The sequence below is a fragment of the Delphinapterus leucas genome, unplaced genomic scaffold (assembly GCF_059928025.1).
Source record: "Delphinapterus leucas isolate spDelLeu-1000000601 "Yukka" unplaced genomic scaffold, BTC_Dleu_Yukka2 spDelLeu_asBTCV2_sq40, whole genome shotgun sequence".
Lineage (NCBI taxonomy): Eukaryota > Metazoa > Chordata > Mammalia > Artiodactyla > Monodontidae > Delphinapterus > Delphinapterus leucas.
The window spans coordinates 6,940,160-6,958,924 of NW_028322249.1; the positions used below are offsets into that span (position 1 = coordinate 6,940,160).

The following is an 18,765-nucleotide window of genomic DNA, read 5'->3' on the forward strand; positions in this document are numbered from 1 at the left end:
TTCGTGTGTGTACCCTTCAGCATTCCAATCATACGGGACATGGAAAGTTGTCCGACTCTCCCAGTTTCTTGTGTGGTTCTTTCAGATATTTCCCAAGTGCTTACATTCACACTTGTATCTTGTATGTAAGTATTTGTACGTAACAGGTATCCTGTAGTTTATAGAAGAGCAGCACACTATACACGTACTACATACATAGTCTACAATGTGTCTTGGATAGTGACGCTGTTATCTTTCTAAAATATAAACTTGGCTGGATTGCTCTGTCGCTTGAACATCTTCACTTAGCACAGAATACAGCCCAGGTTGTTAGCACAGCATTGAGAACTCTTTATAAACAAATATCAGTCTGTCTCTCCAACTGAATTATAAGTTCAAACTATGACTTACAAGGACCTACATCATCCACCTCCCTCCTTTGCCCTGCCAGCCTCCCCTGATCTCATTCTCTACTGCCCTGCCCTCACTCACTTTCCCCTGTCCAGCCACACTGGCTTCCTTACTATTCCTCAAACATGCCAAGCACAGGCGTGCCTCAGGGACTTTGCACCTACTATTCCTTCTGCTTCAGAACACACCCTCCCACCCCATCTCCACTCTCCCAGAACACACCCTCCCACCCCATCTCCACTCTCCCAGATATCCAATGGCTTGTTTCTCACTGCAAGGCTCTGCTCAATCGACATCTTAATAGAGGGGACTTCCCTGATCACCTACCACATTCCCTCACCTCTTCATCTTCTTTTGTTATTCTCCAAAGCATTTACCACCGCTTGACACTCCACATATTGACTTATTTATTCATCTCTCTCCCCCACTAGAATGGAAAGTACGTAAGGGCAAGAGCTTTGTTCTCTTCCTACTTCCTAGAACAGTGCCTTCAACTTAGAAGGTGTTATACAAATATTTGCTGAAAATGAATGTATGACTTCTTTGCCCTTTCACACTACCCTCTAGTCACACCAGAGGCTGCCCCTCCAGAGCACAAGTTCAAGCCCTGGGCCTTTTGTACCTGTCCCCAATACCTGGGCTGTCCTTTCCTCATTCCGGCAAAATCCTCTTCCCCCAAGCCCAGCTCAAACGCTGTCTCCTCAGTCAGGCCTTCCTCAATTTCTCCTCTATATTCCTGCTGCACTTGATTCTTTTATCATAATTAACCCACTTAGACTCACTACATGTTTCTCTTCCTAGACAACTGGAAGTTGCTACTGAACAAAGACTTCTACTCACCTCTGTATCCCCGTGCCCTAACAACAAACCTATAAGGCTCTCGGTGTTTACTGAAACAATTCATTTTCTGAGTCTCTACCCATTCTAGGGAGTGCGTAGTATAGTCTCCTCCTCATTATCAGTGAGCCTGGCATCTGTGGGAGGGCCTTACAGCAGAGGAAGTCACCAATGGATCATAACTAAGGTCCTGAGACTGCAATGGCAGACAGCATGGTGAAGTTAGCCCACTGCATGCAGAAGACCCACAGAGGAGTCAGCATATGCAATGGACTACACTTGGTATAACATGTGAACAATCAAGGTTTACAAACGTGTTCTCATGCACTTGTAAGGATCTTCTAGCCCACGCGGAACAGACAGAACACACACAAAGGAGCCTGGAGGAAGTGAGTAGGCCGGCAGCTGCGCCCTAACGTCTTAAGAGGTAACATTTCTGTGACTACAGTTTAAACACATCAGATAATTTGCCTCCTTTCTAGACACCCTGGTTATCACAGGACAGGCCAAGCCTCTCAAGTTTTAAAGCTAAAGTACACGGAAGATCTGTGAATAGGGCTGAAGATATTTAAGAGCTAGTACCTGCATTAAGCAACCAGGTTATAGAATGAACATTTATCTTGAAATTCCAGTCTCTCCCTCTCTCTCTCGCCTCCTATCCCCTATCTTCCCACCTCCATCTCTATTCCCTCTCCCCTACTCCCTGTTTTATGTATATACGTGCATCATTTTATATATACACGGAATATTTACTGTCTGTTACATTGATTTAATAAAGTGCACACTCCTCAGGCTAAATTTAGAAAGAGGACAAAATGAACACTTTCACATGGGCGTCAGTGGTGTTCCAAAGACAAAAGATTCCTCAGTCTTAAAACATGGCAAACACCATGTTCCTTCTGATAGTTAGATGCTAGAAAAAGGCAAGTGGATCCTTAAAATTCACACGCTATTAACACCTACTATCAACAGAGTAGATCTTAAAGCGGAAACAAGAAAACACCAGCCTTTTAAGTTCTTCCTGTCTGAAGATAAGAGTAAGAGGTGGTAGTGTTCTTCCTCACTTGCACCCGAAGGGTAAAAGCAGCAAAAATATCTTAAACACATATATGATGAGGAAGCCACTCTACCTGGTCCACTCTGTTTTGTTTTGCTTCTAGGGATCTGTCTCACTCTGAACCTTTGCTTTTTGTTTTCTCTTTTATGTACGCTAAGAACCTGAGAGTCTAAACCTTTTCTTCCACCTCTCAACCAATAAACAGGACAAAAGAACATTTTTATGTTTTTATGTATTTTCCATTCAAATTTTTAAAAAAGAGATAAGTGAGCTAGCTCAGTTCATATTTCTCACAAAGATCACTTTCCAAACTAAACTAAATTGTTTGTGACCATAAACAGGAAAAACACCGTACTCTAGTAGCACCATCTGACATTTCCACCTTAATGTTACCAAACACAACTTGACACGAATGTCAGAACTATTAAAAATGTTAAAAATCCCCAACCCCACTCAAAATGCATACCAAAGTTCAGGTAAAGGAAAAACAAAAACAAACACAAAAGCAACTCACCGTTATCTTTATGTTCTTTCAGAAACCCATTAACAGCACACTGGAATTTAAAACTAGTGTCGTCATCTGACACCTGATGCCCAATTGTACACATTTTTAAATAAGGAAGAGTTTCTGGTAAGTCCTATAAGGCAAAACCATGAAAATATGTATTATTTCCTTTGTAGGGAAAGAATAAAAAATTAATTAGAGAAGGCAGAATATAAACCAGGAGAGTACATTAAACTTTGTATGTCAGTCATTCTGATGAGAGCCATTTTTTCCAAAGCTGCTTTAACCAGTAATTATCACTTGATTTTCATTCAAACTGCAGAACGGACAGTTACCAGGCATGCAAAAGGAAAAGCAAATCTATGTGAATGAATGCACATGTAACTCAAAATGATATAAACAGTTCTGCCTACATTTATGTTCTATCTTACATTTCAAGGGCCATAAAGCGGCTGTGATTTAAGGAGAGTAGTAGAATAGAGTCAGAAGAACTTGGATTCGAATTAGGAAACAGAGGCAATTTCAGGCATTGTTGAGAACTGGTATTCTTGAGGTGGGAGAAAGTAGACTATCAATAGAAGACAGAAAAGGATAAGTGAAAATTCTCTAGTTCTGAATTTAAATGGAAAGTAGCAGTAGGAACCTATGACATATTTTTAAAATATTAAAAACAAACGTACATATTTCCTAGCTCTGACCACTGAAAAAGGCTAGAAACAACTGATGTCATGTCCAAAGGACTCAGGAGTCACCGAGAAGCTCCAACTGGCCAAAGATAGGGCCTCAGTTAGAATAATAACTGTAACGGAGTCCACGGTGAGAGGAATAAATAAAATTTTACAAAACTGGTCAACACTGGAGGATATTTGTGAATCAACTCATTATTTTGAAAACTGTTAAATAAAAGAAGAGAATCATGCCTCTACAACTGAGCAACCAAACAGCTGATGAGGGGAATCTTCTCCTCGTACAAATATACCCAGCTAATAAGTGAAAAAAAGAACAACAGAATTCACCATTCTTTGAAGCCTCAACTGAATTAATGGATGTAGGTATGAATCATCAGTGACTGCTAATACCACAGAAAGACACAACTATATACGTCTCCATGGAAGAACACATCATCACCCATGAAACTGTCTTGCCAAAACAAAACATGCAAGCTTCATTCAGATCGACTACCGATTTACAGGAAATAAAAGGACTGAAGAATATGTTACCAACACATGGAATGTAATCATCGGCATCTAGATGGGACAAATTACCTGGTTTCTTTAAAAACAAAATTCAAGGAGGAAAAAAAAAGTGAGAGAGACATGGAGGGAGAACCTATAGATTAAACAAGACTTCAGAGACCTAACAATCCACGGCAAAGTGTGGACCTTATTTGGATCTAATTCAAAATTCTTATAGACAATTTTTTATGACGTTTAGGAGACAACTGCAAATTTGAGCACTCCCTGGGTATTTAATATTAAAAAATGATATTAAGGAATAAAAGTCCTATATTTTAAATGCACGTACCAAAAACGTACAGGTGTAATTTACATGTTGTCTCGGAGCTGCTTCAAGATAATACGGAATGGGGTGAAACAGGTGGGGGTATAGATAAAACATGACAGCCATCAGTTGGTAAATAAGAAAGCTGGATGAGTTCCTGGGTATACAAGGAACACTCACAGTAGTTTTATACTTTTGTATATGCTTAAAATTTGTGATAATTGTTTAAAAACAAGACGACACTGTAGAAAACAGTTTGGCACTTTCTCACAGGTTAAGCGTAGAGCTTAGTATTTGGCAGTAGGCTATGATCCAACAACTCTGCTACTACCTACGCTGCACATCTAACAGAACTGAAAGCAGGGATTTGAACAAATATCTGTACACCAATGATCACAGCAGCATGATTCACAATACCTACAAGGTGGAAAACAACCAAGTGTCAATCAACCGTTGAATAACAAACTGTGGTCTATGTACACACAATGGGATTTTCTAAGCCAAAAAAGAAATGGCATTTCGTTACGTGCTATAACATGGATGAACCTTGAAAACACGACGTTTAGTGCAATAAGCCAGACACAGAAGGACAAATACTGCAGATTCCACTGACACGAGGTACCTAGAATAGGCCAATTCACAGAGACAGAAAATAGAATAGAGGTTACCAAGGGTTGGTGGGAGGGAAAATGGGGTTGTTACTGTTTGATGGTTACAGAGTTTTTGTTGAGGATGATGAAAAAGTTTTGGTTCTAGACAGCGGTGATGGTTACACAGCACTGTGACTGTACTTAATGCCACTGAACTGCATATTTATAAACGGTTACAAGAAATATGATTTCTCTATATTTTACCACAATAAAAAAAAAGCAATAACAGAGCTGAAATTTCAATTCTTCCTTTTCCGAGAGTCAGTTTCATCATCTGTAAAATTAGTAATTGTAGTTGTCTATCCTCTGAGCTTAGTGCAGGGTAAGCACTCAGTAGGAGATATCAGTACTACTTCCACTTCAAGAGCAAAGGATTGCTGTGAAGATTAACTAAGTCAATGGATATGAAAGAACTTTCTAAATGGCAAACTGCTCTACAAATATTAAAAGACATTAGGTGTTACTGTCTCCCAAGGCCATGGAACAGGTCAGAAGGAGGATAATTCTTTTGCACTGGAATGTCCTACATGGGCCAAGAGAATAGATGGGTTTCTGTACTATATCAGAAGGCATCAGGAAAAGGAAGCATAAAACTTAGAGAACAATTGTCTTTTACACTGATGCTTAAACATGCTCAGGCAACTGCTTAACATAAGTGCTAAAGACATAATGGACATACCTTTCTTTCTTTTTAGGATACTACTGTAACTACTAAAAGTTTACTTCATTTTCAAAATGTAGAACATGGAAGCTTATAGAATTTCTTAAGCATATCTAGAGCCTACTGCCAAATACTATAGTTCAATTCATATCTTTCATCTCATTTTGAAACAGCAATTACAAATGTGTATTTAAGGAAACCACTAGCTTCCCTTTTTGAACCCACGAGAGAAGGCCAGGACTCACCTTAGCATAAGATGATAACTACTGAACTACTATGAATTATTACAGTATCAGAAAGAAGGTCATTTTCAATTACGCCTTCCATTTACCTCTGGCTTGTAAGAGCGGCGAGTATTTGCTAAGTCAATAATCAGCCCAAGTTCTTCATTCTGTCCTTGGATTTTGTTAAGAGATCCAAGGGGGAGAAACGTTCTTCTGGAGCAAGATTCTTTTCAAAACTCTGTCCGAAAGAATAAAATAAGGAAGAACATATGTTTAAAATCCTTTACTATGTTATCCATTTATTCAAACCCTGGGATGCTAACATATGAGATTCAAAGTCAAGTTTCCTCCTCTGCAGCTTACAAGCGATATTACAATCCTTTCTTCCAGAGAGATTAGACGGAAGAAAATAAGCTCACTTCTATATAGTTATTTCTATGTTTGTTTATTTCATGTTGGTCTCCTAACCTGACTCTAAACTCCCAGAAGGCAGGGACCACATCAATTTTGCCTACCACTGTATTGCCAGCTCCAAGCGGAGTGCCTGAAAATAGACACAGAAATAAATACTTCTTGAATATCTACATATAGGAAGGATGGCTTTCACTGCTAAATATTCTTTCATGTATTTGGCTTATACATGTACCCTGTTCCATTGATCTCTTTGGTTATTCAAGTGTCAGCAACACACACTTTTTTTCTTAATTAGTAGACTAGTTTTAGAGCAGTTTGAGATTCACAGCAAAACTGAGCAAAATGTACACAGTTCCCACTTACACCCTCTCTCCTTCATCCCACACAGCCTTCCCCATTATCAACATGCCATACCAGTGTGCTTCATTTGTTAGAATTCATGAACCAACACTGACACATCGTTATCAATCAAAGTCCACAGTTTATTGCATTCATGGTACAAGTAACCGACTATTTCTTTATTTCTAGTATAGTCATCCCCAAACATTTACATACTGAGATACATATTACTTTCTTATAAATTACTTTATTCTTTATTTATAGTTAGGGCATTGCATTGTTTTTTTTTTGTTTTTTAATTAAGTACAAAAGTTGGTTGTATTTGTCTATGAATCCCATTTCTGGATAGTAAAAGAGGTATTAAAAAGTATTTGCTATAAAAAGGGAAAATGGAGTACGACGGGGTTGAGAGCCAGGGCTCTATATGGTGAATTCAGATTTCTGGAAGAATACGGTATTAACTTTTGCTCACCTTTTTTAAAGGAACTTTGAAAGCAATGAAACGAGTCCCAGGCGTCCGCTGTTCAACTGGGAGATAGTCTTTCCACCTGTTAATATAGTTTTTGTTAGGCAAATTTTATGTTAGGCTGTCTCCCTGCACAGGATGAATGCGCCTTGAAAATGGAAATCATATCCCTCTACACCGGCTCCCAGGTGGTCCCAGCGTCCCGACCCCGACCCCGGCCGCGCGCGACACACTTTCCACAAACTGACACACACGGAGCCCGCGCGAGGGCCGGGTCGCGCGGGCTTCCCCGCCGGGTCGCCTGGAGGCCGGTCCCCCGCAAGCCGAGCGCACGAAAGGGCGCCCCAAAGGCGCCGGCCCAAGGCGCCCGCTGCGCTTTCCCTTTGGAAGCTGGGCTGCGGGGCCCAAGCGTAAACCCTGAGACAAGGAACACGCGCACCACGCCGCCACGGGGGACGACAGGCCGGGCGCCCACCTAGCCGGACACCCTGCATTTCTGCAATCACCGGACGCCTGTGTAAATTTCCGTCTGGCCTGTCATTTTCCAAAGGCCACTCAAGATCAGGGGACAGAACGCCTCCTCTCCAAGTGTCCTGCCAGCCCACCCACTCAAGATCAGAGGGACAAAATGCCTGACTAAAACAAAACAAAACAGAAACACAAAAAAACTGGAGAGAGGGAGGAAAGGGTGCCCTGAAAAATAAAAAAAAATTAAAAAAACTAAGCACGTTGACAGCGCTAAGAATAAACTACCAGGAAAAAGAAACCCTACATGTCAGATCCTAAAGCACAGAAGGGCAAGCCCGCCGACATTCCAGGACCGGGGGGACCGGGGTCCCCAGCCCTGCAGAGCCAACCGCAGACCGGCTCGGGCGCCCCTCGGAAGCGCGGGATCCCCGCGGCCGAGTCTGTGGCCCCCGGCCGGCGCCGGCTCCCCTCTGCCCACCCTGCGCGCGGGGGCTGGAAACTGCCGCGGAGAACCACGGCGGGGCGGGAAGGGGGGCTCCAAAGAGGGTCTGGCGACTCGAGTCGCTCCGTTTCTCGGTGGGCTCAGCGCGCGCCGTGGGGGAACAGGAGCGGGGGTCCGGGAGGAGGGGACGGACGGCACTTACGTAGACCGGCAGCGGCCACGGGTAGACGGCGGGCTCGGTCCCCAAGAGCGACTCCAGCCTCAGCTCCAGCTTCTCCCCCATGTCTTCGCGCGCGGGCCCCGCACCGCGCTAGTCTGGCGGTTGGGGGAGGGGCGCGGCGCCGCCGGCGGGGGCGGGGCAGACGGGCAGGCGGGAGGCTGAGGGGGGCCTGGTCTGGGCCTCAGCTGCCGCCGCAGCGCTCCCGTCCGACCCCCGGCTCCCTCTTTGTGGTCACAGGCCCGGGGCCTCCAGCGCTGCTGCGAACTCGGGCCGGCGTGAGGCGACCACAATGAGCCGGGGGCCGGGCTGAAACACTCCCGGCGCGCGCGGCCCGCCCCGTAGACTCGCAGGCTCGCACGCACGCACGCACGCACGTACGCACGTCTTCGGCTGCCCCTGGCCACCCTCACCGGCCTGAAGTGGGGACCCGGGAAAACCCCTCATGGACAGTCGTGGCGGGTTTGACTCCCGACCTTGACGTAGCGTGACACACCCCCTCCCCCCCCCCAATAAAAGAAAAGGAGCATAGGAGGCAATCTCATACATTATTGATAAACACATACAAAGACACTATTGGTACAAAACTATTTCTCCATACAGCAACTTTGAATTTTAATAATAAATACATATATGTATCAAACATTAATAAAAGAATAAAATTATCCAATATGAGTACATTTGCTCTTGTTTTGCAATTAGTTCCAGGATTCTATTTTAGATTACTACTTCATATCTGAGAGAGTTGGGTGTGTGTTTGGTTTTGTGGAAGCTGCATTGTGCTAAATTTTACCTTTCTTTCTTGAATTAAATGGCTTTTGTTATCCCTTGGGAATACTGAAGACAGCAACAGCAGATTACTACCTACCAGTGGAAAAGTATAAATAGCAATTTTAGCCACTAGTGATTCTGAAATTGCCCTTAACTTTGTCCTTATAAAAATGCTCCAAGAATTACGTTTTGCAAATCCACAGATTTACTATCCATATTCAAGTCATTTATGTGGAGAAAGAATGTAGCCAGCCTTATCAGTAACACAGGATGTTATAGCCATCAAGCCATCAGCCGCTGAAGCCACACCCAAAGCCGCACCCTGAGGGGATTCAGGATGGAGAAAACAGGATACTGGCCCTAGATAATTAAAGTGCAAATCAAGGGAATGATTTCCAGGAGACCAGATTCTTGCATCTCACCATATATAGAAAAGTGCTACATTTATTAACTTAAGATGTCTAGTTTCTTTAATTAACAGTAATCTTTTGATGTTCCAACTACCTGTCTTTTTTTTTTTTTTTTGCAAGAACCTCTAAATACCCTGTGCCCTCCCTTAGCTCTTCAGAACAGTCCCTCAGAGCTATCTGAGAGGCTGTCTCCTGATTTCAGTCCTCAGTATGTCTTCCACATAAAACATAATTCTCAACTTCTAGGTTGTGCATTGTTTTTCAGTCAACATTTAATTGTATGGCTCATGTAGGTACTATGCCTAAATGTAATGGGATGAGCTGTAAATTATTAAAACTAGATAAATCCTGTCAGCTCTACCACTAGCTGAGATCCAGGCTTTCACCTCTGGATACCTCTGGCAGATATGGGGTCTGTGTTGGTCTTAAAATTATTCTTAGAAGAGTGGGGACTCATTCATTCTTTCAACACATTTTATTGCTTATATTCTATGTGTCAGTTACAGTGCTGGGTCTTGAAATACAGAAGTCAACACACGAAAATACAAGGATAAAACACATTTTCTACCATATTAACTTTTTTCATTCATCAATTCATCCCTAAATCATTCAACACGCATCTTCTTATTGAATACTGATGAGGGGTCAAATGCTATGCTAAACACTCAGTATATAGCTGCAAACGAGATGGACAGGCCCTGATTTTGATGTCACTACTATCTTTTGTCCTGCCATATAATGGGACAGCTTCATTATTCCCTTTACCCTAAGTTTTTATCACAAATTGCTAATGAAAATAAAGCTGTTAGTGGAGTTTCAACATGCATAGGTAAATGAGAACACAGAACTCCCCTTTCTCATGTCCCGTTCTCCTCCTTCTAACTCCCTATGCGAAGTCACTTTGTGCCAAGGCCAAGAAGCTGTGACCCAATAAGAACCAAGCTGATTTCCTCACACTGACTGGGGCTATTGCACACTTAGAAGGCTTGATGCTTAATTTTGATAAGCAACTAGAAGACCATGGAGACAACCTATAAAAATGATTTGTCTTGGGAGAAAATACTAAAGAGGGTTAATGTGCTGTTCCACCTGTCTAACCCCCTGGATTAAACCACAGGCACCAAGGTCACCAAGTGTACTTGGCAACAATGAGCTAGTAATAAAAAAAAGCATCATACTGTTATTGTATTCATTTTCCCCCAAGGCGCTCTCTGATAAACACCACAACCTCTAAGAGAATTGAGAACAGCTTCCTTGTGGGGTAGGTCATATAATATATATGCATCTTTTTCCAAGCAGTTAAATCATATCCAGCTATCAGCACACCTTACTTAAGGCGATCGTAATGTATGAGATTAAATGTTCCTACCTGATCGGAAAACTTCTTGTCCTCAATTCATTGGCTGTACTGGATTTTTTCTTCTTGGGTCAGACCTTCAGACTTCTACCAGAAATCCTTCCTTTGGGGAAACCAGGCCTTCCCAGAAACTCAGGAAACTGAAATGGAGACAGCAAGAGAGAAGGAAATTATTTGGACACATAGACCTCAATTGTTTGGTTTTAAGTAAACGTCCAAGCAAACATCTTCTAGATGGTATAATAACTTTAGGGAAATTCACGGTTTATAAGTTTGGGTACTCATAAACTGAGCATATTATGATAAGAGTACAGGTTGCATTTTGTGTCTTCAACTCAAGCAAAGGCTTCAAAAAAGGCCCAGTTATCCTTTGTTCATTAAGACACAAAGAGAGGGCGAAAAGGGCAAGTTTCGAAGTCGTTTTCTTTACAATTTACTTCCTTTCTTCAGTCTTCAACAAGATCTTCAGGAAATTAACTTTACTAAAGTTAATTATTCATAAAATAAACATAGGAACCTGCAGAAGACTATTTCACAGAGACCTGTAATGTACAATATCCATTGCATACATGCACCATGAGCTTGTCTTTTCTAGCACTGGCATACACAAAACTCTGTGTGTGTGTGTGTATGTGTGTGCACATGTGTGTCTCTTTTTGTGGTGGAGCCATAGGGAGAAAATAAATCTATTGGCTGCAATTCAGTGATGTACAAAGATTTAAGGGTAAAGGAGAAGGTAACATCAAGTGAAACAATAAAGTCATGAGGTTGTGGTTCCATAATAATAACAATAGCAGTCTTCTGTAACCAAGGGAGCAGGCTCCTCAAATTATAGTCACACCTGTTAGACCATCTGCCCATACATTTCACACTATCATTAATGGAAAACAAATGGCACTGTCTCTCCTTCCCTTTATCCATTGGCCATCCTCATATGAACTCTTTTTCTCTTCAAGGTAATGCTCTTTCCTATCTATTGGAAAATATAAGGATTTAGGAGGAGTGATACGTAATGTGCCATGCCTTGGTACTTGTACCAGTGACGGCTCTGTAAGGAGCACTGGGTTGTTAGGAGGCTATCAACTCAGTTCCCCTAGAAGCAGACCTTGAGGCAATAATTTGAGTGCAAACTGCTCATCTGGGAGGTGCTTCCAGAAAACTCAGAAGTGGAGTGGGAATTGAGAATGGAGGCATGGAAGGAAGCCAACAGAGGTGCATTACCGAATAAATTACTCCTGCAGGGAACTGCTGCCAGTACTTCAGACGAGTTCTGTGAAACTCTACAGAACATGTCTCAGAGTTATCCCAAGAATCGGTGAGAAACTTGAAGTACTTATCTTCCAGTCCCCTGTCCTTGGTTGAAAGCTACACCCAGATACATTAACTCCTGTACACTTCTGGCCTGCCCTAAGGTGGATAATTGCAGGCGGCAGCATGATTCTATCAGCATATACTGGAATGATGAGTGCTGGGGAGATATGAGTGGAGCATCGAAACCATCTAATACAGTCGGGGCAGGAGATATTAATTATTGGCTTGAAAGTCCAAATGGATAACCTTAAATTCCTGGGTTTATGGTTTTACTTTGAGGTATTTAAGCAGGATGTATGAGTAAAAATTTCCTCTGTTAAATCAAGTTTAAGGTCCTAACTCCCTAATCTTCTGGAAAACTGTGGTATCTTTTAACAGATTTTTGAAAAGTAACATGATTAAGATTTCAAATTGACCATTCATTCATTCACTCATTCAACACACATATATTGAACACCTAAAGTATGTCATGGGTTAAACTAGGCACCAGTGTTACTGTTACTAAAATCATTATAGTGCCACCTACAATTCAATGTATTGTGACACTCAAATAAGAAAATCCATAGTTACCGTAAAAGGTATTACAGAGTGCTATAGGAAGACACAGTAAGACCTTAATTCATGCTGTGGACAGTAGTATATGGGCGATATCAGTAGGGCTTCCTGTAGAAGGCAATTGAAATGGATATGTAACATGAAGGAAGGGTGAAGTTTTGAAGAAAAGAGAAGATAAATTCACACTTACCAGAAAATGAATGGTTAAGGATCAGTCCAGAAAGGAGTTCCATTCATCATCAGTATAAGAAATGCTCACTGGGGCTTCCCTGGTGGCGCAGTGGTTGACAGTCCGCCTGCCGATGCAGGGGACACGGGTTCGTGTCCCGGTCCAGGAAGATCCCACATGCCGCGGAGCGGCTAGGCCCCGTGAGCCATGGACACTGAGCCTGCGCGTCCGGAGCCTGTGCTCCGCAACGGGAGAGGCCACAACAGTGAGAAGCCCGCGTACCGCAAAAAAAAAGAAAAAAAAAAAAAAAAAGAGAAATGCTCACTGGCGTGTAGGAAAAGAAAACAATGGAGAGGGGCGTAGAAGCCAGATCATGCATGGTCCATGTATGTATAGTAAGTGCTATGGTCTAGTCTTTGTGTTCCCCTCCAAATTCATACGTTGAAATCTTAATTTCCGTAGCTGATAGTATTAGTAGGTGGGGCCTTTGGGAAATGATTATGGTATTAGTGCTCTTATAAAAGAGACCCCACAGAGCTCCCTAAGCTCTTCTGCCACGTGAGGATACAATGAGAAGTCTGTGATTCAGAAGAGGGCCCTCATCTGACCATACTGGCAACCTATTCTTGAACTCACAGCCTCCGGAGCCGTGAGAAAAAAAATTCCTGGTGTTTATGAGCCACCCAACCTGCAGTATAATCTTACAGCAGCCCAAAAGGACAAAGAGAGTTTGGATGTGAGATTTTCCTCCAAGAAAGATGGGAATCCATTGAAGGATTTTACCTGGTAACTTAGAAGAGAGAAAAGTTTCATAACACAATCAGGTACTTTTATAAGAAAAATTTGTTTCTTTTTCAGAAAGATCACTCTGGAAATACTGTGACTAGATTTTTGGAGAAGTCTGATGGCAGGCCCGGATATAGAAAGATGAGTTGGTAGTCCATTAATATAAGTCAAACAAGAAAGTGGATATAAAAAGTGTGAATTTGTGGCTGAGAGTTCTTTTCTTTTACTACTTGAAAAATGTTATGTCAATGCTTCTGACTCCATAATTTTAGACAAGAAATATGCTGTCATTGGAATTGGTTTCTCAATAAGTGATGCATCGTTTCTGCCTGTCCACTTTCGAGATTTGTTTTGTCTCTACTTTTCAGAAGTTTAATTATGACGCGTCTTGACAAGGATACCTTTGTGTTTTTCCTCTTTGGATTTGCTCAGATCCTTGGATGTGTGCTTATGTCTTCTAAAAAATTGGGAACGTTTCAGTCATTATTTCTCTGAATACTTTGTCAGTCCTACGTGCTCTCTGTTTTCATTCTGGAACCTTGATGATATGAATGTTAGTGCTTTTGTTACTGTTTACAGGTTCTTGAGATCCTGTTCTTTCTCCCATCTCTACCCCTCAGCCTATTTTTCTCTGTACATGTGGTACATCGTATTGATCTCTTCTAAGTTCATGATTCTGTGCTTTGTAATCTCCACTCTACTCTTGAGCAAAGTTTTTTGATTGTTGCATTTTTCAGTTCTACTGTTCTCATTTGTTTTTATTCTTATAACTTCTAGTTCTTTGTTCACATTTTCTATTTTTCCCATTTCCGTCAAGGAACACATAATTGCTAATTGAAGCATTTATGTGACAGCTTATTTAAAACCCCTGTCTGATAATTTCAATAGATGTTTTATCTCAGTGCTGGTGTAGGTTTATTGTCTTTTCTCATTTATTCTGTGATTTCCTGCTTCTTGGTGCCATGAGTATTTTTCAATTGGATTCTAAACATTGTGAGTTATTATATGACTCTGTATCCCATTTAATTTTATTATTACTTTTTAGAAGGAAGTCATCCTATTGGAGGTGGAGTATGAGGACTGGGGGGCTACGTACAGATTTCCATTGGGCCCTACTGTCAATACCCCAGCAAAAGTGGGCACTTACATTCTCTCACTGCAGACAGGCCAAGTAGAAGTTCAGCTACCCTATTGGCCCTTCTGACACCTTCCCCCCAAAAGTGGGAACATTAATATCATTCTGTTGCCTTTTAGTAGGAGTGGAAGTTCATCTCCCCAGTAGATTTCTTGACACCAGGGGAGGGGAGAGGTGAAGTGTTTGCTGTGTTTGCTGTCCTTCCTCCCACTTCATTCCTTCTTGTTGATGCCGGGTGTGGGTAGAGGGTCAGCTACCTGCTGGCCCCACTGACACCAGGGTAAGAGGAAGAGAACTGCCAACTAGCCCTGCTTGTGCCATCTCATTCTGTCTTACTGCCTCAGGACGGTTATGGGGATTCAGCACCCCATTGGGTCTCACTGACACCATGTGTTGGGGGTTAGTGGGGTGCCTACTCCCTCCAACCTGTAACATCCTATTCTTATCGATGTCAGGGAGAGACGGAGGCTAGGTCCCACCATTGGACCCCACGACTGTGTGAGGGCAGACCAGTGTTAACTAGCCTGTCAGGCACCACCTTTGAAAGTCTCTTTGCTAATGCAAAGGGGTGGAGGCTCAGCTCACCACTGCACCACACTGAAACAGCCCTGGTGGCGAATCAGAGCGCTGCCTCTTCTGGAGGGCAGGAGTGGGGTGGTGTGGAAGATCAAATCCTAGCTTGGCCCAACTGAAACCACAGGACATAGGGGATGGGTGCAATATTCCACTGGCACTTGGCTCGAGTAGTGTGTATATTATTGCCCAAATGGTTTTCTGTCTTTGACAACCCCTTTCCTCATACCTTGGCTAGGGGGAACGGGGGTTTTGTGTTTTCTTTTTTGAAGCTCTTTTGTCTGTTGTTCTGTTGGTGGTTATTGATTGGGGGTTCCTGTAATACCCTCTCCAGGATGTATGGGAAGCAACAGGAAACACAGGGGACTCATCACCATGTTATTCCTCAAGTCCCAAAGTCCCTAGTTAAGTCATTTCCACCTTTCAGTGTCTTCCTATGTTTGTCTGTTGTTATGTTCAGGGTTTTAGTTTTAAGTGGAAGAACCTGGGAGAAATGGGCTACTTCATCTTCTTGGAAGCAGAGGTCTGGAGGCCTATGGATGTTACAAAGTACTGCTGACTGTAAATTAAAATTTGATGATATACACCTTGCCCTTTAAGAATTCTTCTGCTAGATGATGTGGCTTCCCAAAGTAGCTACAATTTGATTTTCATACTTCTAAAAGTCAAGTGTTTTGCCGCAGTTGAAATTTAAAGATAAGCAAGAGATGAGGCTAAGATGATCTATGTGGTAACAGATTAAAGTTGGAAACATCAATATACATTCATGCTTAGCTTAATATTGCTTCATATTACCTTAACACACATGGTTATGTAGAGAGATACTTATAGATATGTCCATATACGTGGGGAATGTACACACATGTTATCTCTTTGCTCTGTCAGCTGAGAAGATCTAGAAGCAATGACATCCGGGCAGCAATTAGCACACCCCACACCCAGATCCTGCTGTCTAATGCTGTTCTCCACTAAAAAGACCTAGTTATCCTTGAAGAAATAGCTGATTCTAGGACTGGGGCAGTAAATATACAAGATTTATATACAAGACCATCTTATAGTGTCAGAAAGTAAGGAAGTTCCAAAAAAATATATAGGATGGGGATACCTCAGAGTGGCACACGAGCCACTGAACTGAAAAGAGTTCACAAGGGTCAGGACTAGAGCAATTTGAGGAACAAAGTAACTAACGTAGAATTAGATTATAACCCAAAGTATAAAATAAAAATCCATGAGTTCTTCTGATATAAATAAATAATTGGATACATAAATAAATGCGGGAGAATAGATAAATCTCCAGTGCAAAAGAATTCCAAATAGTTTATGTAGTACTCCATCTTAAGCATAACTCTCTATTCCTTAGTTGTGGGCTGAGCATATTGACTTCCTTCCAAAAAGTACAATATGGAGAAGGGAAAACAGTAATTTTACAATGGAGAAACCTGAAAAACACTACCTCAGCCTGGTGATCAAGGTCGACCTCAGCATTCATAATGCATATTGATACTTTGTACACTTGATGTGATCTGACAAAATAACCCTTCTACTCTTGTGGTCTTCCTCCCCAAAACACATAATCCCAATATTATCATGAAACATGCATCAAACAAATTCTAGTAGCGGGCATCCTACACAAACCTAACTACTCAAAATTGCCAAGGTCATGCAAGGAAAATCTGAGAAGCTATCAAACCCAAGAGGAGCCTAAGGAAACATGGCAACTAAATGTAATGTGATGTTTTGGATGAAATCCTGGAATAGAAAAAGGACATTAGGTAAAAACTAAGGAACTGGACTAATGTATGGACTATAGTAAACAATAATGTATCAATATTTGTTCACTGATTGTAACAATGTAACATACTAATATAAGTTGATCGTCACAGAGGGAAATGGGTATAGTGTATATGGAAACACTTTATACTATCTTCTCAATTTTTCTGTAAAATTAAAACACTTCTAAAAAATAAAGTCTATAAAAACGTTGTGTTTTCTTGTTTTATGATTATGTGCCTGTATTTCCTAATAAATATGTAAATTTGCTTTGCCTTCCTTGATACTGATATTAAAGAAAATAACTAAGTAACTCTGAAAGAATTTGTAACTCCAATTTAACAAGCAATAATTCTTGGTATTAACTTTTTAGGAGAACCCACTGAATAAATCAAAGCAAATTGTCTTTAAAGGCTGAATTTCTTTTCAGTGTTTAATCTTTTCTATGATTAATGCATACCACAAGCATGGTTCTCTTTCAAAGGGCAGAAAACATTGCTTGTAGGCAAGGTCTAAAATACAGTGAAATATTCATGTATGATGCTATAACAACTTTAATGTATTTTATGTTTTCAAAATGATGAAGTGTTATTTCAGTCAATAAAGTATTCACTTTTATACATTTCCTACCCACCTTTTCCCAGAACACCCACAAGGAAATGATACTATCATCTGATATTAGGCTCATCAATTTAAATTGGAGTTTTTGGTAGCTGTGGTTGCCAACGGTACTGGAATGTGTGATACTTTTACAAATCCTCTCCATGGCAAAATCTGATCTTCACAAGGTAGATCACAGTACGTGCCTAAGGCCAATGACATAGAGCTTTGTAGCTAGATTACCAAGCATTTTACTTAGAGGCACAATAGAATGTAGAAAAGGCCATTTCTCCTTCTGTCTTTTTCTGCTCAAAGGTCACTCACCATCTCAGAAGTTTTCCATAAACTCAGACTATATAATGTCACTTAATGTGAATGTAGCTCAACATTCTGTTTTAGTACAGCTAATCTCACATTATTTTATTGGTCCTAAATATGTAAATCATCAGCAAAGTTTTGTACTTAACTTTTTTTTTGGATGTGGACCATTTATTAAAGTCTTCATTGAATTTGTTACAATACTGCTTCTGTTTTATGTTCTGGTTTTTTGGCTGCGAGGCATGTGGGACCATAGCTCCCCGACTAGGGATTGAACCCACACCCCCCTGCATTGGAAGGCGAAGTCTTAACCACTGGACCGCCAGGGAAGTCCCTGTACTTAACTTTTAAGAATAATTAAAATAAGCTATTCAACACATTTTTCCTAAAAAAAAAAAAAAAAGTAATTCTTCTTAGGCTGGCCCTGGGCACATACATGACTTTGCCATTTTTTCCATGGATTATTTTCTTATCTGTTCTACTGTGTCACATTTGTTCTACCTTCTCAAAAAGAAGCATTTAAAAATTCATCTACGCGTTCATGCATTCATACATTTATTAAATAAATCTACTGAACACCTACATACGGCACAGAAAAGGAGGCAGAAAACTAATCTGGGTTGCACAGAAAGTAATGAACTCAGTTAATATTTTTGGTGAAAACAGGTGTTACTCAATCTACCGGAAATTACATTTCATTATGGGGACTCACACACTCAAGGAAAACCAAGACCTAAATAATAATAAAGTAATAAAAGCACTAGCCATTTACTGAGTGCCTGCTTTTACCTGACTCTGAAACTCTAAAATCATTACGGATGTTTTGAGGATTGTCTGATA

The 18,765-nt window shown here is 41.2% G+C and overlaps 1 long non-coding RNA gene across 1 annotated transcript in view; it reads right to left on the reverse strand.

Moving 5' to 3' along the window:
* Positions 1–10,127: 10,127 nt before the first annotated feature.
* LOC149743973 (uncharacterized) overlaps positions 10,128–18,765 on the reverse strand; it is a 44,090-nt gene continuing 35,452 nt past the window's right edge. Inside the window, exon 7 of the long non-coding RNA XR_016391635.1 lies at positions 10,128–10,848. This is a non-coding gene — a long non-coding RNA (uncharacterized LOC149743973). The remainder of the gene's footprint in view (positions 10,849–18,765) is intronic.